Below are 22,739 nucleotides of genomic sequence, written 5' to 3'. Positions count from 1 at the left end.
GTAGCTTTTCCTCCGCTCTCGCCTGTGTCGTACCTTGGTGGGTGCTGTCCCTGGAAAGCCTGAATGAGAAACCATGCTTTCAGCTCGCCCGGCTCTGGTCACAAAGGAGGGGCTGCATTGTTCCAGGAGAATGGGGGTATGGCTTTAGGATGCAGATTGCTCCAGCTGCAATTCCCAACAGTGTCAGAGTTGCATGAATTGTTGAAAGACCTTTAAATCACCCAGTGCCATGGAGTTGTGAATTCAAAGGTTTAAACTTGCCCTTTGCTTGGGCCGTAACTTGCCAAAAATGAACGTTGGGGGTGAGGGTGGGAAAGGAGAAGGGGAACGTTACTCTAAAAACCCAAGGTTTGGTTAGTGTGGTGTTGTTTTTTTTTCCTTCTTGGCATTGGCTCCCAAGCAAATATTTTATGGAGGCAAAAGCACTGTAAAATGATTTGGCTGGAAGCTGAATGAAAAAGAAAACAGCATATAGGCTGTAAGTCCTGCAAGTCTGAACTCCAGGCAAGGTTTACAATGGAGACTCAGTTTAAGTTGTAGGCAATGGGCAGCAGCGTATTAATTCAGATGACCTCATGGATGTATATTATTGCAATGGACCTGAGAAGTTGGTGGAGTTCCGGAAAAGATCTGAAGTGGGCAGAAGACAAAAAGATTTTTGTCTCTGTTGCGAGCCAAGTATCGGCTGCTTTAGTGGCTGACCCTGTTTAAATTTGGTTTGCACTTGTCTTGCTTATACTCTTTTATTGCCCCTGGAAAATGAATTACCGTGGGCTGCTGTCGTGTGAAGAAGTGACAGAAAATTAACCGCGGTAATTTCAGGACATCATCATTTTTCCTATGGGAAGGACTTTTTAATATAACTTTGATAGGATCATATTGGTAATTGGCTTATTGGAACTCTTTTCAGAGCTACAAGCGGATGGAGAGATGGTCCCGGTTATGTAAAATGACATAGAATAGTGTTTAAAAACCAGGGCCAAACCCATGAAAAATGTCATTCGTTCATGTGCTGATACCAAGAGAGGGAAAACAAAGAAAAAAAAGGTGTTGTTGCTATAAAAAAAAATAAATAGAGACAACCCTAACATTTAAAGCCTGCTTTGCATCTCTTGAGGTTGAGGGTATTCTTGATAGTGGAAGACGTATATGAAAGATCAAATGTGTAAATGAGCAGGGGTGAGACACTCTCCAGCACATGACAGTGCAAAATAAGGTTGCAGAATATCCTCAATTATTAGATGTTTACATTGGGATAATTTCAGATTCTTGGAAAAATGTGCCCAGTTGTTAACGTGCCTGTGGATTTTTTCCGAATGTTATCATATGGTGGGTTCGGCCGCTGGAGATGGATAAATGTTACCTGTTTCAGTTGCTCAGGTTTTATAGACAGTCCTTTGGCCAGATCTCAGCCTGAGGTCACAAGGCTTTACGCCGGAGGAAGAAGGGCTCTTTGTTTTGGCCAAACAGCGTTTAATATCTATATCCTGATTGCAAATTAGATGTGTGTGGCCCAAAGCGTGCCACCGCCTCCTAATCTGAGGCGTCAGAAGTTAAATAGGTGCTCACTGGCTTGCAATCAAGTGAGGAAGGTGGCTGAGGAGGCTCTCTGTGAAAGTGCTGGACCTTCTTTTCTACTCATATTAGGCAAAAGTAGTTACTGCTGGAATGAGGATGTTAATCTGGAGCCGCCTGGTTGCGTGCCTGCGCTAAGGGAAGGGCTTGTGCCATAGTGCAGTTGCACAAGGGGGCAGAGTTAAGTTGCCCACACGCTCCGGCTTCGATATTTCCTGACAGTCAAGTGCTCAGCTGCAATCTTGCATTAAATGTTACGTTGTATTATTTTTACATCTTTATTTAGGTGATGCCTTTTAAGGCGAAGGACCCCGCAGGGATGACTGATTGGGCTAATGCAGCAACTTCCCCCCACCCCCAGCAAACGGGCATTTTTCCAGGTTCGGAGCCGTGCCTACCGGCTCTGTCCCTTCTTGTGAGCCAATGTGTCACATCACCGATGTACAAAACACTACAAAAAAGGGGATACCTTAGGAAACCAAGATAAACTCTTAAGAAGTTATCAAAGTATCCACACAAAGCAGAGAAAAAGTCTGATTTTAGAGGTCCAGGTGCAGAACTTGCTGTGTCTGGAGGGATGAAGGGTGAGGTAGCTCTGGCTAAGTTTGAACCAATGCTTTTGGGGCTGAAATTTAAAGACTTTGGCTAAGGGCTTGTCTACATCTGCAAATGCCTGGAACCTGGAATAACCCTTCCAAAAAACTTAATCTGGAATAACTCCCCCAGTGACCAATCTTATTCTGGGCTAGGATCTCCTAGAGGGAGGCTGTACCAAAAAAGTCTTTCTCAGGAGCTATTTCAGTAAATATTCAAACCCCTTCTTTCGCTTATGGGTGAAGACAAGAACTTCTGCATGCACAAAATCCACTCTTTGAGAACAAAACCTGCGTGCTGTGGTTTTCTAGGAGGGGTTATGTCTTACGGCTGACGGCCAAGGCGTAGGGCAGCAGCTTCAGCCCGGTTGCCAGCTGGACCGGATAGCGTCAGCCCTGAACCTGGGATAATAGTGCAGGTCTGGTGGCTTGTCCCTCATGTCACTCCATTCCTGTTCGCTCCAAGCAGCCCTATACTGGGCATAAAAGTCCTCAGCGTCCTGCCCTGGCCCTCCCCCACAGGGGACGAATGCCATCTTGGGTCACTAACCTTTAGTGACTATGTCCTGCAGCAATGCAGCTCCTACCACGCCACACCTCCGGTCGGATACAGGTAATACAATCTGATATTTTCCTGCCTATGTTATCTCAGTGACACACAACGCAATATTTGTTCCGAATCTGTCAAGTTGCCATCATATTCTCATTGGTGACCGTATATGGTAACGTTGGGATGTGCTTGGCTTGGTCCCGTGGCTTAAACAAGATTTCGTATGGTATGTTTAGAAGTTTTTGGTAAGAGCAGTAACGACCCTCCTGTTAGTGGGTAAACTGATATTCTGCTGGAAACGAATTCATTTGGATGTTGATTTCAATTTCTGTGCATTGCGTAGGGAGGGGAAGAACGGGACCGTAATCGCTTTCTGCTCTGGCACTTCTCTATGCGACCCTTGGCTTGCAAACCTGGTTGATGCCTGCTTTACAGGGAATTTACTGGTGGGGCCTCCTCAAAATTCAATGGTTTAATGGAGAAATAATGTTATATGCCATTTTTGTTTCTCTGAATGTTGGAGAAAAGGAAATAGGATGCTAGAAGGTTTTTTTTTATTTCTTTGGAGACGAGTTCTTCACTCTGGTGAATATATCCACCATTCTGTGACTTTGGGGTTTATAAGAATGAATGTTAGTAAAAACAGAAAAGATAAATAATGATAATATAAGAGAGATGGTTGTTGGCTTCTGTTTAACTCCTTTATTCTTGTTGAATATTTGTTACCAGATATAATGATTAGGTAATTTCCCAGTTGTGAGAGAGAAGTGTGTTCTGATCTAACAGCCTGATTTCAGATTTTATGTAAGTCACTGCACATCTTCTGGTTAAGTTTAGGGCATTTTTTGGATCATGCTGTTGGGGAACTTGCTCATGAATAATCTGTCAGCATGACTTGTACCTAGAATCAACATGACGATCTAAGAAAATCCTGGCTATTTTTTTAAACCCCGGTTCCTCCCTTCTTCTGAGGCTGTTGGCTGCTTTAAATTACAGCTGAGTTTAAACATAAAATACAGTGTGTGTCATGCTGGAAAATTAGGGTTGATTTTATTTTTTTTTAATTAGGAATATTACAAAACTCGGCAAATTGCTCAAATACATTTAGATTTTCCTTAAAGGTTTTATAACTGTTTTCCAAGTCCATACGTTTCTTCAACCTTCATTAAAAGACGCAAGCAGCAAATTAATACACATCTTTTTTGTGATGCTCTTGTACACAGCAAAGGCTAGACTCCAAAGTCTGACTCTTAGCCACAGAAGAAACTTTTATGTACCATGAGGTGGTGCTTGAGAAATTACAGAAAAATGGTTCTTTTAGGAAAGAAATGTCATCCAAAACAACAAAAAAAAGTGACACTAGCAAGTAGGGACCTGCTTTTCAAGGACCATCAATACTAATTCATTAACTAAAGAATAAGTTTGTCATCTGGCATGAATTGGCTGATAGAGCTGATCTTTTCCAATGACTGGTCGGATAATTCCTTTCCGAGCGGCTGTCTCGCCATGAGCGACGCTGGTACATCTGGGTGACGAACACTTGCTGTAGAATAGCGTGAATGCAGGAGAGGTAGTGACTGCCTGGCTGTGAATTTTTGGATTAATTATTGGTAGAGATCAAAATTTCCACCAAAAGGGGAAAATAATAATGCAGAAGTCCTTTTTTTCCTAGTTTGAATTTTAAACAAACCGACCCAACAGCCTTTCGTCATAGCTTTATTTATTTAGTGGGAGTAGAACCAGTGCAGCTTTCTGATTTTCCTGAGACGCGGAGCTCCTACTTCTGTCTGCAGAGACTTGTAAAATCATGGTGCTCAAAGGTCCGTGCAAATGTATCCCACCATTACAGGAGTCAGTTGAAATGCTCCTTTCTCCCCTTTCTTTCATTAACCTGGTAATTTTGTCTTGTTTCAAGGAGTTCCTTTCATCTGACCTCTTCTGGTGTTTTCTGGTGGGCTGCTCAAGCTGAAATGCATCTGATCTTGTTTTGAACATTTGATTTGGATTTATTTTCCTTTTCTTGTTCTCTGTAATCAGCCTTGACTTGAAGCTTTCTCTAATAATAATGCCTCCATACGTATTTATCTGTGTTGACCTGTCCTTATCTTTTGCACCAAGGTGGAACATTTTTGGCTATATAAGGGACTTTTTTTTGAGAATAGAGCCAGTGTGAATGTAGAAGTTGCAAAGACCACTGTCTGATGCAAGCCTATTGAGTCTGGTGCTCATTCATAGCAGCCATGGTACTCAGGTAGAAGAAAACTACTTCCAAAAGAAAGCTTGAATAATCTGATCCTGCTGCCCTGATGTCGTATGAGATACACAGAGGCAGCCTATGCCAGTTTTAACAGGTTAGGACCTGATTCAGAGCCTGTGAGAGCTGGTGCCATGTCTCCTACCCACTCCTATGGGCTTTGGATCCATTCCTGAAGGACGACTTACAGAGACTGACATCGCAGATAATCTGTGTATGGATCCCTCATGTACGACAGCGGAAGAGAGGTGGCTAAGAGGGGTATTTTGGATCCTGCCGTTCGCCTGCTTCACCGGTCAGCTTGGACTCAGTTTTTTTTATTGTAGAAACACATTGCTTCTTCCCACTGTGAGCTCTGGCTCGTGGCTGGAACATGCACTGCCAGGGCTGAAAGCAACTTGGAAATTCACTGCTTAAATTTTGGGTTGCTGCAGAGGGGTTTATCCCCAAAGGAAGGGTGCCATTCTAGGGGCGGTGTTGCTAGGTGTGGAGGGGCTGAAGGCTGGCCTGAGTGTTATTTAACAAGTTAATATATGCCGTTTGCTGCTGAATCCATTCACATCCCTGTTGTTTGGTTTTCTTTTTTTTTTTTTTTATCCCTTCTGAGTCAAATAAACATGGGCTGCATGGAGTTTGGTGGGTTGCCCTGATTACACAGTCTCCCCATTGTATCGCAGTAGAAACACAGTATCCAGCAGTGCTGCGAATAACCTAGCATTTTTATTTCATCCTCACCACTTCAATTTTCAGGAAGAAATTCAGCCAATAACTCCAGGCTACTCCTTCCATTAAGTGTTCAAACTTAATTTTGAGCTTCACTAAGGGAAGCAAAATGTAAATTGGGAACAGAGGCTTCTCAGAGCAGGTTAATGTTTCTCAGGACTGCTGCACCTCTATTCCCAGCCTCTCTACAAGCGGTTTCTAGCTTGATGGGACCCAAAATCATTCCTCCTTATGTCTAGTAAATTTATTTAATGAAAGATTTACACAATCTTGGATGTCCTGTCAAGTGATTGAGAAGTGAGTAATGCCAGAGGTGTCAAACCCTAGATGCCACTTGGGCAGTGTTGACTTTGAGTATTTTAGGACCTGTCAGTATTTGTGCATGTTAGATAAAACCACAGGACCAGCAGATAAATGCAGAAATGCAGACTTAATTTGTGCAATAGGCATTTTTAAAAATTCTTATTCTCCTTGCTGGGTTTGCTTGCACACGCCCAGCGAAGTGATGGCAGTTCGAGTTTGGTACTGGTGTTGTGCAGACTCTTCATGGCAATGGGCTTGCTAGTTCTGCCCAGAGCAAGATATCTGGGAGAAGGAAAGAGGTGGAAGAGGATGTGGAGGGAAATGTAACCATTAGCCAACTTCCAAGAGAAAATTTAGGCTGATTGTTGTACTGCAGCTCTTGAGGCCTGGTGCAGCCAAACTCTGGGAGAGGATCTCGAGCCTGCAGCGTGTGTGCTCTGAAGAGGATGTTGGGATGTCGCTTTTCCAAATCTGTGCTGTATTTCTCTTTTCACCTGTGTCCTCCCACGTGTCCCCACATCATTGGATGTAGGTGTGATGCTTAATGGGCTTTTGACCAATGTCAGACACTTGAGCAGAAGCATTCTATGGTAAAAGGGGTAGCTAGTATTTTACTATTGCCTTGTATGGGTTTAAATCTTCCTTTTTCTAGGCCGAAGTGGATGGGGTGAGGCCAAATCAACCCCAAAGGAGGGAGGAGGGACAGTTACTCAGCCCCACCAGCCTCCCAAAGCCAAGCAAGCCACACTACTGGAGTTAGGCTGCTGCAGACACTGGAGCACTGTGAACCGGTTTGTTTTCCTCCTTTTTCTTCTTGACTAATAGATTTGGGTGAGTTGGAGTAATTGAGGAAGCCATTTTTCTCAGCACTTGTTCTCACCTTAACAGATCTGTTAACACTGGTTAAGCAATGACAAGTGTCAGACGAGTTACAGGTGTGTGAACTGTGTGTCAAGGATGGAAGGGTTAATGAATAACAGGGCAAACCTCTGGACATTGTGGAATATCTCTCCAGGGATACTGCAATCTCTTGGTGGAAGGAAAAGCACTTGTTTGGCATTGACCCGCTGATGTAAAACTGGTGGCTAAAACTCCTTCAGAGTGTGGATACCCTTCTGAGAGAGGATGCTATAAGCCATCTTGCTCACCTTCTGGGTGGATCAAAACCATTCATGCTCTTCTCTTGAGCCAGAAAGTAATATTAGGAAGTATTTAATGTATTTTTTGGCAGTTTAAAGCAGGAAACTGGGAGAAGAGTTGCCAGCTTCACCAGCATATGGATATGGGTCTCTGTGCTCTGATAACTTGTTTCGTATTTTAATATTCAGGGTGAGATATTGCTCTCCATTAGAAAGGGAATAGTCCCTTTAGGTTCAGTGAGTTGTGGCTGAGTAGCTGTGAACAGGATTTAAATTTATAATCCTACCAGAGAGAGAAACTGGGGCCTCGAACACCAGGTAGTGTTTCAGTTCTGTGGCACCAAGCCATGGGAGGGTTCATGGAGATCTGCAATAGTTAACATAAAACTCGATTAACAGATCAGAGCTGATGAGTATCTTTCCTCTTCCTGGTATTCACAACCAATCAGAAATGCAGTATTGCCATGGTTAATTCTGTTAAGGGCTAATGAGAGTGGAGCTTTCAACTTAATTATAGTTGGGACAGCTATTTACTTTTCCTTGACAGGTTTGATTGACAAGGAATCATAAACCTATTAGGGAGATATTTGCATATGCTGGGGAACTGGCTTTGGACAGTTGATTTCTAATTGCCGGATTTGTTATCTGAAAATGTTTGCCACTGCTCTCAGCACACATCTATTGTTTCTGGGATTCAGAGACACAAAGCAGTGGTAGAGGCTAGTCAGAGCATTTTGCTCAGGGGCTGGAGAAACCATAAGGTAGGGATGGGTTAGTGTCTTATCTAGAGCAGAGCAAGGTCCTGCTTGTATCACTAAGGCAGAATGCTTTTCCTGATTTCCTGCTTGCTCAAACAGAGGTAGGCCAGAGGATTTAAAGCAGTATTTTGTGACAGTGCTATATACAGGATTAATCCTGGCATTGGAAGTTCATTGGAAATGCCAGAGTAGTCCTTTGCAATTGGTAAAGTAGCCTAAGGATATTTAATGTGAAGCTCAATTCAGGGCTCTTCTTCCTGTGAGTACTCCTGTTGGGAGGAGGGTTGTAGATTCCCAGGGATGGCAATAATCTGTCCCTTTTCCCCATGTTTTACCACTGATCCCAAGGAAGAAAACAGCAAGGTGCTACTCAAAAGTAGTCACAGCAATAGACCTGTATATTATTAATTACGATTTATTACTATTATTACTATTTATTGAGAGTGTCCAGTGAACAAAGAAACCAGGGGGGCCCCAAAAAGCGCTGCTCAGCATAGGCAGCATTCCTCTTCTAGATAGTGTCAGGAGAAAAAGCTTGTCTTTCTGAAGACTACAGACTAGCTAAGTGGAGTTTGAGGCTTATTTTTCTTTTATCCTAGAAAATCCAATAAGTCCAGTATTCTTTCAGTGTGGTCTTCCAAGAGTTTTCAACTTCGTCTGACTCACAGATTATTTGAGTGCCATTATAGACTAGGGGTCAAGCAAGTTAATTCCCAGAACAGTATGCTGCCCTGTTTTCAAACTGTGTTAATCAGGGTTTTGAGTCAAAGCATAGTAGTTTGCTTAGTGAAATTATTTTCCTGTTAGAAAATTACAAATAGGCTCTGACTATTCGTTTGGGCTTCAGTCACTGGAGTGCTCACATCACATGTGGAGCAAAGCCCCTGGGGATGTATTCGCTGTAGATCAGGGCACTGGTGGGGGCTCATTTCCCAGCTCACGAGATTGAATTTGTGAAAACAGGCCGAAACCTTATTAAAAAAAAAATAAAGAAATTGTTACTGTCGCATTTATACCTCCAGCGGGACGGAGGGAGGGCTGCGCGGAGCCCATCTGAGCTGTAACGTGAATGTCCTTTCCCAAACGAGACATTTGGTGGAGATATTTGGTTACCTCTCCCCCTCACCTTTTTGTAATTGACTCTTGTTTACTTTTCCCTCCTCCTTTCCCGAAGTTTATTACCACTGTTTAGGCAGAGGAAATGAATTAACATAATTTACTGGCTTTTAGCACATGACACATTCCCTGCATGTACGCATACACACACTCGCAGTCTCCCTCCCAGTGCTGCGCAGAGGAGCGTGTTTACAGAGTCTGGGTCCGTTTAGGGAGAACAATGCCCTGATTATGGAGGGCAGACTTTTATTCCCAGAAACCAGAGGAACCATTCGCTTCAAGCAGCTACTGCCCCTTGAAGGTACAGGTGGCGCGAGCTGCTAGGAGGGAATAAATCTGTTGTGGACACAAAGCAGCATCATTGTTCTCTATAGAAGTTGAATTAGGGGTGGGGGTGAGAAATGGTCTCAGGACAAGTGTCAGGTTTAAGATCTACTAGCATGCAGAGAGGTGTTGTGGCTTCCAGTTTAATTTCCAGGTAATAGCTATGAGACTTCAGGGGGAATTATTTGGTGCTTCCTGAGCTGACCAGGTGCTGGGGATGTTGGGTGGGAAGATGATGGTAATTGAGCCTCCAACTGTTTTTGGATGGGCCGAGTTGGGTTGAAAGGTGCTGTTATGTATGAAATGCTGCTCATTTCTAATTGCAGTCATGCACCTGTGCCTGGCAGATAATGCTGGAGAGATGTCCTATGGAGCATTTGCTTCACATGATGTTGGGAAAGGTCAAGCACTTGATTTCTGTCCTGCTAAGTTGGGTCATTAGCGGCACAAATAGGACCCCCCTTCCTCTGCTTGACCGCAGCTGCTTGGGTCCTGGCAGTAAATGCTTCTCAGGTGTGATCTCATGGCAGCTGAAGATGACTGAACTTGACTCCACCGCTGTCCTGTCCTTGTCCTGCTCTGCTCCCAGGCTTGTAACTCCCTCGTGCCAGTGTAAGAGCTTTTCTGACCTTGCTGTTGGGTGTTTTGGGGAGCTCACCTGGGCAGGAAGCCAACCTGGAAGAAGATGTGATGAGTTAAATTGCTATAGGACCTGAGCTCGTGGGATATCGCAGCGTGACCACAGGCAGCAGGTCCTTTCCATTCCCACTTATGGCAGGAAGGCTTGGTACTTTGGAGGACTGAGCATTTATGGGAATATTTATAAAATGATGCTTTAGGAATGTAAAGTGCAGCAGGATCCACACTACAAAATGTAGCATTGCCCTGGGGCAGTGAATGTGAAGACTGGAAAAATCAAATTTGGGTCCTGGGTCCTCTATTGGTGGATCTCATTGGAAAAAGTGCATATTATCCTGATAGAAACTTCTAATCCAGAAGTGGTTTGGGCCATTCTGAAGAGGCAGTAATTATCCCCAGTTGGTTTTTGCTGTTGGTTCAGCATCTCTCTGACCCATTTGCATTGGGAGATTCTGGCTTTCACACTTCACATTGCAACAATTTTCTGTTTGCCTCAGTGTTCCCTTGAAATTTGGTCTGCTTTATAGGGAAATGGGAATCTTCCTTTCTCTGTCCTCTGCTTTTGGCTTCTGTGGGAGAAGGATCATTTTGGGGATCTGGGAAATGGCAAGTTAATGCTGCCAGCGTTTGCTGACCCTCTGATGGCTTTGCCTGCTGCAAGGAAGGAGGCTGCTCCAGCAGGAGCACAGCTGGCAGAGAGATGGGCTGCGACCAGTAAAGCTGGTGATCGAGTTCCCTCCAGTCCAGACACTGTGAATTCAGGGGGTTGCAAAAATAAGGCAGAGAAAGCAACTTGTGCAAAATACTCCCCGCAGGCAAACATATTTTTCTAGGGGAACAGAGCCAGTAGGCTAAAGAGGTAAAGCTGCAGGGCTGCATTTACAATGCTTTTAGGGGTTTTCTGGAGGGGCGCTGTTGATGTTGGCCTGTGAGGCGTGGTGGGTGAATTCTGGCCGGGGATGATTGGCGCATGTCTGATGTGATAAGAAACTGGCTTTTGCTTGCCTGTTGATCCAGTTTTTTGTAGACAGGGAAAGATCCTGGTGCACGTCCCAGTACCCATGTGAAGGATGCTGGGGTTGCTCTGCGTTGGAAGGCTAAAATCTGTCGTGTTCAGGAAGATCAGAACTTGGTACTAAATAATTATAATTATCCCAAGGCAGCAGGGATGTGTGTGTTTTCGGTTGGGTTTTTTGTGGTGTGTTTTTTTTTTTTTTTTTTTTTTTTTTAAATATCCTTTAAAATCTGCCAGATCTTAGGCCTGGATGGTGGGAGAAGGGTGAGCGCCTGTTCCCATGCCGGCTCATGGACCACAATAAGGGCAACAAGAACCAGCGCAATAAGAACCGCTCCAGAGTCCATTCCCACATCTGTGTCGCCGCAATGGCTTTCTGCTCCGAGTGTGAGGGTGTGCGGTGATCTGTGGAAAAATGTGAATCTTGGCAGCAGTCCCTGATTCAAAATATCTGGGAAACACTGAGCCAGGAGGTTGAAAATACATCTTTGGGGTTTCTTTCCTCAGAAGGAGAAACAGCATCGAACCTCTACTGAGACAAGTGTTTGAAAGGAAAAGAAAAAGTGCAGTGTAGAATTAGAAAGGGACAGCTTAGTTATCAGACACTAATTGAAATAAGAGCAGAGAGGAACAAGCCTGAATGAATTTTAATAGCCTTGTGTCTTGGATCTTTCTGTTAGCATACTTGCAGGTGCTTTTCCTTTTACCTCTGCAAGAGTAATGCAGATACTGTACTCAATGCAAAACAACCCCTAACCAAAAAACCCAGTAACTTGTCTGAGGGAGATGAAAAATGTACCAAAGTAATTGAAAGAGCTGTAGGTATCCCAGCCTTCAAAGTAGAGCAGGGCCTTCTGTCTGTGGCATGTGTTGGAGGGTATTTTGCTACAAGACAGAGATATTAAGGCAAAGCTGGAGGAGGACTGCTGCAACATCTAAAATATTTAATACTACTTTTAGAGAGCAGGTCAGCAAACGAGCAATGGTTTTGGCTGATACAATGAACGCAGAGTAAGGCAAAGTTGTTATAGCTGGTGTGACTTTTTTTTTTGGTACAAAAGACAGCTATAGTCTTAACTGCAAAGTACTAACAGCTCTTTGTATAGAGATTTTGGTTTTCTCTGACAAAAGTTCCCTTCGAAAACCAGACCCATCGGTCAGCTGAGCTATATTTTACCCGTGTAAACCTGAGAAAGGTGAGATCCTGTATCTGCCTACAGCACCCCGTGTAAAGCAGACGTTGCCCTGATAAGGATTTCTTGCTGCTGCTACAATACAGACCCACACAACCGATAATCTTGTGCCCAAACCCTGGGCAAGTGCCCAAGGCAGAACAGGTGCAAAGGTATCATTTATGCATGGGCTGAAGGGCTTGCGCCATACAGGCAATGTGGTTCATATGCGTGAATCACAAGCCTGGTCTTCCCCTTTCTGCTGGGTACAAACTTCATCATTGACTTTAGGGAGAGCTAGGTATTACACCATGCTTATTTTTTATGGAAACAACTGTCAAAAGTCCTTGAATGAAAAAAAATTACAAAGATTATTCAAGCATTATTATTATTATTATTATTATAAGCAGCAAGGTGTTTTCACATGTGCTAATAACAAGGTCTGACTGCTCCCAGGCATCGCTCCACATCCCACTTGAGTCCACCATGGGTTTTTGTTCCATCCTGGAAAAGTGTAAAGAAAAGACAACCTAATGTCTGGGGGAGGGGAAGAGAGTTGAGAAAGGCAAATTTTCACGCAGGCACAGAAAAAGAAGTTCTTCCAAAAGATTTCGTTTTGCTTGGAAAGCCTTGTGGTGGTTGTTGAAAGGGCATTTCAGTGGAAAAGGGCCAAGCAGCCCTAGGCAGAACCAACACCCTCAATTGAGAAAGATTTTTCAAACAGCAGCACTGTTAAGAAGTAATTAAAGTCAAATAAAACATGAAAAATAGTGTATGACACATCTATTTGAATTCATCCCAGTTTGAATCCATTGAAACCCAGGTAGCATGACACTGGAGACATGCAAGGGGAAATACAAACCCAAGTATTTCAATGCACTTCTGCAACTACAGATTTTCTGATCTCAGACACTATTTTTACCAAGTATTTAAGCACATAACTACTTTTAAGCACCCGAGGATCACTTGTATTCAAAGAAATGCTTGCTGAGGACCCGTTGCACAGTGTGTTACGTTTATGTGTAATACGGAGGACCTAAGCGTGGGCTGAAGTGGCATCAATTATTTCACAAGGATTCTGACACTGGGTTTTTCCCCTTAAAATTATCTTTCTGGGCCTATGGAAAATGGGAAATAACTCAGCTTTCAGCTGAAGTAAAGAGAAACTAACCCACAAGATTTTGAAGGATATGTAGAGAATGTGAGTTGCGTGCACTAACCTTGTTGGCTAGCTTAGCCACCAGAAGGGAAATAAAGAATTGAAGCAAGCTTTACATGATTCCCCTAAACAAGTCCTGTTATTTTTGGAGTCTGCTTTATGATTTTTGGGTGCTAGGGGCAGGCAGTGCCCCGAAGAGTGCTGTCATGTGAGGGCCTGAGCCTGGTTGTGCAGACACCCTCCTCCACAGTTGCAGTTCCTTTTGGTTCATTCCTCTGCCTCCCCTGCGATGTTGTCTTCATGGGGAAAGCTTGAGAACAACAACAACAAAAGAAAATTTAAAAAAAAACACAAAAAAAGGAACATTTTGGGGGCCCAGCTGTGTCACTTCAATTTTTGTTAGCTGTTAAGGAAGATTTGTGAGGACTCTCCAAGTGAGAAAGGGTCAGGTCAGAGGTAGAAAGCTGCTCACCCTCTACCGGAGGCATTTATAATACCAGGGCAGCTCCTTGGGGAGTGTCTGTCTGTCTGTCCTTCCCTCTGGGGTTGACAAGAGGCAGACGGCCTCCCCCCAGCTGTTCCCTTTGCCACATTACAAATGAGACGCTGAAAAGCAGCCCTTGGCCTTGAGACAGCTCTTCTCTCTCTAGCTTGTTCTACCCATCAATTAATGTCAAGCAAAGGTGTTTTATAAGTAATTTGTAAGATTTTCAAGAGGGGGACCCTCACGCCTTTGCAAAGGCTGCACCTCACAACTCCTGTGCGGGGTGGCTGCCAAAATCCATGTGCAGCGACTTACGTGTGAGAGCAAACAGGACTTTTGCTTTTCATGAAAAAAAAAATATGCTCCTTAACATTCAATTTCTTCCATGGAGACTTTATCCAAAAAGAACATCTTTGCTATAAGCGAGGGTCAGGAAAAGCCCATCTTTATCCTTCCCCTTCAGGGCAATGGCCAGTGTTGGACATGATCTGTCTTCTTCTATTTCTGATGCACTTTGAAACCTGGTACCAAGAGCTGGTGGCTTTGCCTGGATTCTGTCACTCCCTAGTAAGAGAAAGTGGCATTTTCAGTAATTGTTCACCTTTGTAGCTCTTGGCCTGTGCGATGGGTGTGAAACATGAGGAGTGATTTATGAAAAATAATTAAAAATCATACATGGTACTGTATTTCCTGACGGAGAATGGCGAGACGATGGCAGAGGCTTTGAGGCCATCTCTCACCCGCTCACCCTCTCCTCTTGTACTGACTTCCAGCAATTTGGATGCATGTTTTCTTAGGAACCAGCTTCCACCCAAAGGCTACTGAATTTTCCTTAAATGCCGGTTTCTGTTGGAGGTGGTAAGGCAGCAGCCAGCCTGCAAAGAAAATGCAGGGTATCCAGGCTTCTTGGGTTTGTCTTTATTTGGATTTTTTAGCAAGTATCTGACACACACTGAGAGCTGTCTAGAGATTGTGGGTTTGGTGTGTTCCCCCCCTCCTTGTCTTTTCCTTTGGTCCCAAAATGCTTTTAGGGTGGTTTGAGAGAGGAAGATGAAGGTGCTAATGGAGCTGGTGAATTAGCAGTGTTTGCTGAAGGGAAGAGGGAAGGTGGGCAGTGGGGGCTGGACGACCAGGGAGGCTCCGGGCTCTGCTTTTTTGATGGCTCCAGTTGGAAAATATTGCCCCCAACCAGATTTTAAATAGGGTGAGGAGCCAGCACAGAGACACCCTAAACACCCGTTCACTGGCAAAAATGTGCCATGGTGTAGGAAAGCTTGTGATTGTCTTTTCAACTTCCCCCAACTCCAGCTCCCGCTCTCCCAAAGCATTACCCCTGTTCGGGCTGCTGGTTTTTGTTAACCTGCAAGGGAGTGTTTACACTTGGCTTATGTTAACCAGAAAGGAAACTTTTCCAGCCAAAAATTTATTTACCTGCTGATGCTAATGACTTCGTTATAGGGAGCCTGGTGACCAAGACAGATGTGGGTAGAAAATGTAGCCCATGCCTTTACATAAAGATGTTTTCTGTCACCCTTGGAGTGCGAGATTAGTGTCTATTTTCAGACTGAGCAAGTCCTTAGTGAATTAAGGTGTTCCCCATGCTCGCATCTTTGCTGTGACCCTGTGGTGTCCCCAGCTTGGCGTCCGTCTGAGGCAGCTCTGCAGACGGCGGCACCGTGGGCCAGATTAGGACAGAGATCTGGCTGGAAATCCCACCAAAACTAACAAACAAACAAAAGTCAGTCAGTCATGGCACAGCCCTATAGCACTGGGTTTTCTATACCTGCTTGTTGCTTGTGGCACCCCTCAGGTGGTTTGTACAAAGCATGCTGTTTTTCGCTGATATTTAATAGTCATTGTTTTCTCAGCGGTGTTTCACCATGGCTGGAATTACAACACCAAATACCGCATCCCATTTTCAGGTTTCAGTGCAATTTGTGGGCATGCTTTAATTAAGCTTCACAGCACTGCTTGGAGGAACATATTTTACGCCTGCAGTATCGTGCAGGCAACCTCATACAGAGGGTCAGGAGCAGTGGAGGAACACAATGCTTTTGTTACTCGCTTCTGCCCAGCAAATCTTTCTTGCTCTTTAATGTAACCTGTTGCATATGAAATTAATTTCAAACATGCGTTTGCTCACAAAGTAGCGTTCTTTGCACCAGAAATCCATAACAGTAGAAGAAACCACCGCCAGATGTCTGTATTTATAGAGAACTGGCACGTTCTGTCTGGCGATGACAGAATATTTCAGTGTATTTATGAAGTGCTCATGTTTTTAGAAATATAGAAATCCAGTCAATATCAGTAGAACTATTCATCAGACATCTTGCCTTTTTTTTTTTTTTTTTTTAATTTTAACTAGCAGAACATGTTTCTTTAGTTGATACAGTACCACCACCATCACCCCACCCACCCCCGCCCCACTTTCCCTACCCCACTGTTGCTGCTGTATTTTCTTTGCAGCCTCACAAACCTCTTCATTTTAGAGGGGCATCTCTGGGTTTAAAACAAATGTTACTAGAATCTCATGCAACTTTGACTATGTACTTCTACGTCAGGCATTTTCACTTGAGAGAGAACACTTCTTAAGCGGAAAGAACAATTTCCACTCTAGGAGCGTATCCTGCAACGTTTTTCAATTTTCAGAATATTTTTTTTTCTTTTTTGCTAAGCTGCTCCTAGTTTGGGTTGTTACCATGCAAAGGGTCTCCTGTTTGGATCTGATCACATTGGGAGTTAAATCTGGATCAAGTCAGGAGTGCTGGAGGGTGCAGGAGCCCCAGCATGGCTGGCGGTTGAAGTGCAAAGCTCTTCAGAAATCGTGTCCTCAAGACAGTTCAGTTCTGTTCCAAACTTTCTACGTTAACAGATAAGTTGATCCTCTCGATGCCTCAGTGTCAATGCTTTTGCTTATGTACCTGATGTAGACATTGGAGAATTTTCAGTTAAATTTTGCAGAGATCTCCCCAGTTTTTGGTTCGATGGTGCTGTTGGAAGCCAGGGATGCATACCTGGCAGTACATAACTTTAAGGTATTTAGATAGGTGCCCTTACGTATTATGGTAATAAATGAGGAGCTGTACAGAAGCATAAGGGAAAGGAGCTCCTTGTGAGATTTGCTATTGGAACACAATTCCTAATCTGTGCAATCTACAAATCAAGTTAATTGGTTTGCTCAGGCTGCTGCTCACACGATTGCTAAGCACAGTAGCTTGAAGGCAATGGGGGTTTGGTCTCCCAATCTTTGCTGCGTATTTGTTTTTACAGAAAATGCCTTTGATATATGTAAGTTATATTTCCGTGCATTACAAATGATAGATTCCTCCCCCATATCCTGTGACAGCCTTCCCTGGAGACAGACAGTCTGTGTTGTTTTAGCAAGATGAAGAAAGATTAACGGGAAAGGTTTTGCTAGTGTTTGCAAAGACTTTGAGCAAAAGGGAAAGGTTTGGATTGAGGATTTAGTGAGAATGCAAAAGCGTTTCTGAAAACTGCTGCTTGCACGTGGGGCTCCCCTCTCAAGCAGGCAGCAGTCTGTGAGGAGCACCAGGATAGCCCCGATGAACCCCGAGGCTGTGGGCTTGACATGCGTTTGGCTCCCTCCGTGTGTTCCTGCTCAGGTAGGACTGATCCTCCCTGCATCTGCAGGTCTACAAATTATTTTCTGAGACAGCTGTGCTCATGCATTGACTCTCTGGGTGGCCAAGGGACTTCCACACCACTGGGGAGTGTGGGGAGGTGGTCCAGGGGACCCCTTCATCCCCTCCGTGGGGGCTCGCCCCACCAGGCATGGGGTTGCTGTCCTGTGGCATGAAGCAGAGGCACCGTGAGAAGTGTTCAGCTCACAGATTAAGTTATCTATGTGTTGGTGTCTGACCTGCCCTCAAAGCTGATGGAGATGTTAATAAATAAGTAGGGCATTGATCCAGTATTGACCAGCTTTCTGCAGACCGTAATGGGAGTTAGACACGTACATTTAGGTGAATCTGAGTGCTGAGTCCTGGCCATATTTAGGTTCCTGGGATAGTTAATGGTGATGGTATATATGGCTACTGCTCACCTATTTGCAGGCAGTGCCAGTAATTAAAGTCTCCAGGTAATTCACAAGCATGTCCCCGTGGAGTTTCTTTTTCCTGAGTTTAAGCCTGGACGGGCTCTAGCTCACTCCTTAGCTACCTAATGTCCCAGCCCAGGCTAGGCCACCCTTACTCTGAGCCCCCAACATCTCCCTGCTGGGTGCCAGTGCCTGAGGACAGATTGCAGTTCGCACTGTCTGGACAAACATCCAAGGACAGACCCGTGGTACATTTTGGCCGCTGTCAGCAAAGTAGCTGCATCTGGGAGCTTCACAATCAAGCTAATCACTCCTAAGTGTGTAATATTATATGTATTTCAGGGAAGGGGTGGTTTTCCTCCCTCTTGGTGATCAGTTTATACCCCAGAGTGGGAAGGATTAATAGCCCTTGGGGCTTCCTCATCACCATGCAGGGAATTAGCGTTCCAAGCAGGAGGGGCTCAAGGGTCTGACCTGCAACCTTCTGTGGTGTTTTCTTTGTGAAGCACAGACGGGATGTACAGTAAATCAGGTTCAGGCAGTTCTGTTTGCTGAAAACAATACCGTTTCACAGTGACCCTGAAAACATGACTTCGTTTGGGGTTGGTTTTTGGTTTTTTTGTGTTTTGTTTTTTTTTTTTTTTTTTTAAAGCGTCCTAGCAGAGGGATTGTAGCTGGATCCAGGAGGAGAAGTTGTGGGTGGTGGATCAGAGCTGGAAGCAAAACTTTCCTCTCTGAGTTAGTGCTGCAAGTCCTGCTCTTGCTGACAAGGCTGGTGACGCATGCAGAAGACTTGGTGGCCTTCACCATGGCTAGATATATGGCCAATACAGCAGGTCCTGCTTTGTGTGAGACAGGAAAGGTGGAGACGGTGGCCTGGAGCCCCACTGCTGTGAAAGGGAACATCAAATCATGGCAGCAGTTGGAAAAAGCCACTAACAAGAAGTGCTCTGGGCAGACGCCTGATGGTACCTTTGAGAGCGTGAAGGAGAGAAGCTTGTCTGGCCCCTGCTGTGCTGCAGAGCACGATTTATTTGGCCCGATCTATTTACCTCCATGAGACTGAGTTGCATCACACCCTAAAAGCACATTTTCCTCCTGTAAAGGGAGGTGAGGGACCCCTCAGGTGCCTACACTGTGTGTGTCTGAAGTTAGAGGTGAAGGAGTCCTGATGGGTCTGGTTTTAAGCACGTCCTGGTGTAAATGAAGAATAGCTTCTTTGGAGTGAAAAAGGAAAGGCTAATTTAAAGCCAATAAACGTAAATTCACCCTCAGGCTTCAGTGAATATTAGAAGGATTAATATGTAAGCCAGCCCTCTTACTTATACAGGCAAAACTTTTCTTTATGGCATGAAATTCAGCTCGTTGCAGAAGGCTCAGGTACCTCTGAACCCCTCTCTTAAGGGCTTGCTCGGGAGGCCAAAGGTTTATAGACATTATGCTGCCTGTCTGTCTGCACACAGAGAAGTGTCATGGTAAATGAATCCATTACCCAGGACTGTTGATTTAACACCTTTCTTCTACCTCTGTAAGAAGCTTCCTTCCAGGTCCTAAATCTGTGTTATCTTCAGCTCCTTTGGTGTAATTGGGGATTTGGGGATTAGAGGATGGGAGCCAACGTCACTGCTGCTTTTCTGCATTTTTGGAATGTGAGGGAAGAGGCTGGGGGTGGGAGAGTTCTTGTATATGCAGTTTATTGGTGTGTCTTTGGTAGAATTTTATTGCTCTGTTAAAAGATGTTGAGCTGTATGATTTATTAGCACTGCCACGAAGACTGTATTAACGATTATTTCACATTCCATGGGATATTAGTGGGTCCTGCCCATGGTAAGGTCAAAACGAAGGGGCATTTGACATAGTACTGCTTTACTTACAATAACAACTGATAACGAGCCTAGAAAATAAGTAAGTCTCTGACTGCAGGGTGCGTTATCTTGCAGCAGATATCAACACAGCCTTCCAGAGAGAACTGTTGACCCTTTGCTGTGTGTTGTCAGGTCTCTAAGAAGTGCCATGGCAAACATGCATGCATGCATGCACTTGAAAGTGCTTTTACTTGCTCAGGAACAGCCATCCCAGCATTAGCAATTATTTCTGGCAAATGCAGTTTGCTAACTATGTGGGATCACGGGGCTTGGTTGGGAGTAAGCAGGCCCAGTTGGCATGAAAAAGAGCTTGTAAACATTTGCTTTTCTTTTTCAGGGCCATCCTCTAGTAAAAAGTCAACATGGCCTACTTAGTGCCTTCCGGAGCAATGGGTCAAGTCGCCGGGCTGGGGCTGGTTAGTCTCAGATTTGTACCTGAAGTGGTTTGTGGTCCTTTGACTATTTCTGCTGTACATTCACAGTTCTTTAAAAAAACGTGGGTATTTTTGACTGCAACATTCTCATTGCTGCAATGCTGCAGCAGTTGAAGTTTTTAGAAAATCAGTCATTACTGCGACTCTCTTCATAATTTAAAAAAAGCACCTATTGGGCAGAGACCTCCATTTTGCGTGATTGCTATCCAGCATGGTAGACATGTTGCCTAGGACTGTATATGACCTTGCAGATTTGGTTAGGCCAGCTTGGACTGATAGGCTGTCCGTGGGTCATCCTTGCCTTCACAATATCTGTACTGGTGGAGACAGCACAGCAATCGCATCCTCTGCCTGCTCTCCCCTGCCTCCAAAGCGGATTTTACAGTGGTGTTTTTTAATTTTTCACAGGCTACTACTGGCCAAGTAGAGACATTCCTTGTCTGTTATTCATGGGGAGAAATGCTTGATTAGGGCTCCTTTTCCTGGAAACATCGGTAAAGCTGATGCCCTGGATCCTCTTCTGCAGATAAGATTACGAACATTGAAACTGGCACGCTTCTGGCAGGGGTTTTGACTGGCTTAGGGTGGTAATTGCAGAGAGGCCGTTTTGGACGATAACGAGATACTTTTCAAAAGTTTCCCATATCATTTGTCAAGTACTGGGGGCAGAGAACTCACCTAATTGAGATGGATTTTTTTTTTCACATTGTTTCTTTTGCTAACGGTGGTTGGGAGGGTTGCTGCTGTGAAGGGAATGAGTCACTCATTTGTGTGAAGCAGTGAAGAAAGGTTCGGCATGTTCCCACTGATATTAAACACGAAGCTGTGATGTTGGTGGTTTCCTTTTCTCACTTTCAATGTATTTGGTTTTCATATCAGGGAGGTCAGGAATTCAAGTTTGCTGCCTTTGAGGAGGAAGAAATCATGTAGTCTTTAGCTCTCTTTGGCTGCCCTTCCCAAACTGCTGTCACCGAACCACTGCAGACCTGTCAGCTGGGGATACTTTTTTGTTGTTGTTGCTGTTTTCGTGGGGAACCTGCCTGAGCATTCAGCCTCATGGGTTGGTTTTTCTTCACTTATTTTTATGAAAGTCACTGACCAGTGCAACCCTGGAAAGCGGCCAGGCTTTATTTCATGGTGTTGCAGTTTGAAGGATGCGAAGATCAGTGCATACCATTAGAGCAGCTGGTCTGTCTTGCCTGGCACAGAGCTGGGAGCTTCATCTGCTTAGTCTCTTATGGGGGCACAAACTTGCGTTTGATTAAACCCATTCGAGCATCTCTCTATATGATTATTTCCCTGCAGGCAAGTGAAGGATAAAGAGGAGTACCTGCCATCCGGGAAAGTCTCCTTTTAATAATCAGGAAACCTAATTTCCCAATTTTTTCTTAATAAATCCCACTGACTTTACCCCAGTGGGTTTTGCCTCTTTAGGGTCTCTGAACTTAGTAAAATGCCGAAGTGATTACCCTGGTGTAGGACTGGTCCTTGAGAAAGCTGCTCTTCCTGCACTTCCAATGATGTGACAGACTGCATCCTCCTCTCTTTCATTCCCCACATGTAAGTCTTCTGCAGACGGAGTAGTCACTTGGGAATATATGTGTGCATTTTTAAAATAAGATATAAGCCCCAGCTAGTGCCCTGTAGGCGCTTCTGTTGGCTGCTGGCCCTGCTAAAAGCTGGAATAGCAGATTTCGCTCTCCAAGTAAAATCTGACCACCAAGGGGCACATGTCTACCTGGCATCAGCAGCAACCCATGGTTCCCCCATCGTTTTTACTTTTGTTGGATCTGTAATTAAAAAAGCAAAAGCATCCCATTGTCACCCCCACAGAGACCGTATGCGGAACTGACTCTCTACGGTTGATGAAAACCCAGCTTTCTAAGGCAGAAAATGTGTTTGAAAATAGATTGAAAGTGATGTAAAAGCCATGCTCTTCAAAGAAAAACACCAACCCATTTTGCCCTCATGGTTCTGGAAGGGATTTTATATTGTGCAAAATATGTTTCCCCCTCGACCCCCTCCCCTCACCCGGAGCTGTAAGTCTGCTTTTGTCAGGCTGGTGTCGCGGAGCTAAATCCTGGAAACGTAATTTATTCAAAGTGTTCCGCAATGGGCAAAACTTATTGACAGCTGAGTTAAAGTATCTCTTTCTTCTGCATAACAAGGCACTTTTGCTGAATCTTTCAACTGCCGGCTTTGTTCCTCAGACGGGTGAAAAGAGCTTACAGGGGAGAAACAGGCAGGCAGGGAAAATGCCTCTGCTGTGTGTTGTGTGTCTGCACAGTTGCAAATTTGCACGGGTACAGCGCAGTAGCACCCCTCCCCACGAGTACATCCCCATTGCATTGGAAGGTACACACATGGTGCACAAATCTGGGCATATACTTGATATAAGAAGAGCTGCTGTGGCTGCATGCACACACCACGTCTGTGTACATATGTGGTCCTTCGAAAAGCTCCAAGTGGCCATGTGTCTACCTTTAACTGTGTAAAATAACAGTCCCCGAAAGGATCTTGGTATTTGTGTATTAAATTCCAAGCACACAGCAAATTTAGCTGAACTTTCTGCTGCTTAA

At 44.5% G+C, this 22,739-nt stretch overlaps 1 protein-coding gene and 1 long non-coding RNA gene across 5 annotated transcripts in view; both read left to right on the top strand.

Moving 5' to 3' along the window:
• FGFRL1 (fibroblast growth factor receptor like 1) overlaps positions 1–22,739 on the top strand; it is a 179,138-nt gene that overhangs the window by 2,481 nt on the left and 153,918 nt on the right. The gene's annotated exons all lie outside the window — the stretch shown is intronic.
• On the top strand, positions 1,023–5,603 carry LOC142056740 (uncharacterized). The gene is made up of 2 exons (XR_012660427.1): positions 1,023–4,969; positions 5,061–5,603. It is a non-coding gene; the product is annotated as an uncharacterized LOC142056740 (long non-coding RNA).

This window comes from Phalacrocorax aristotelis, chromosome 4 (assembly GCF_949628215.1).
Source record: "Phalacrocorax aristotelis chromosome 4, bGulAri2.1, whole genome shotgun sequence".
NCBI lineage: Eukaryota > Metazoa > Chordata > Aves > Suliformes > Phalacrocoracidae > Phalacrocorax > Phalacrocorax aristotelis.
The sequence above is the reverse complement of the archived record's forward strand: the minus strand, read 5'-3'. Positions and strand labels throughout refer to the sequence as shown.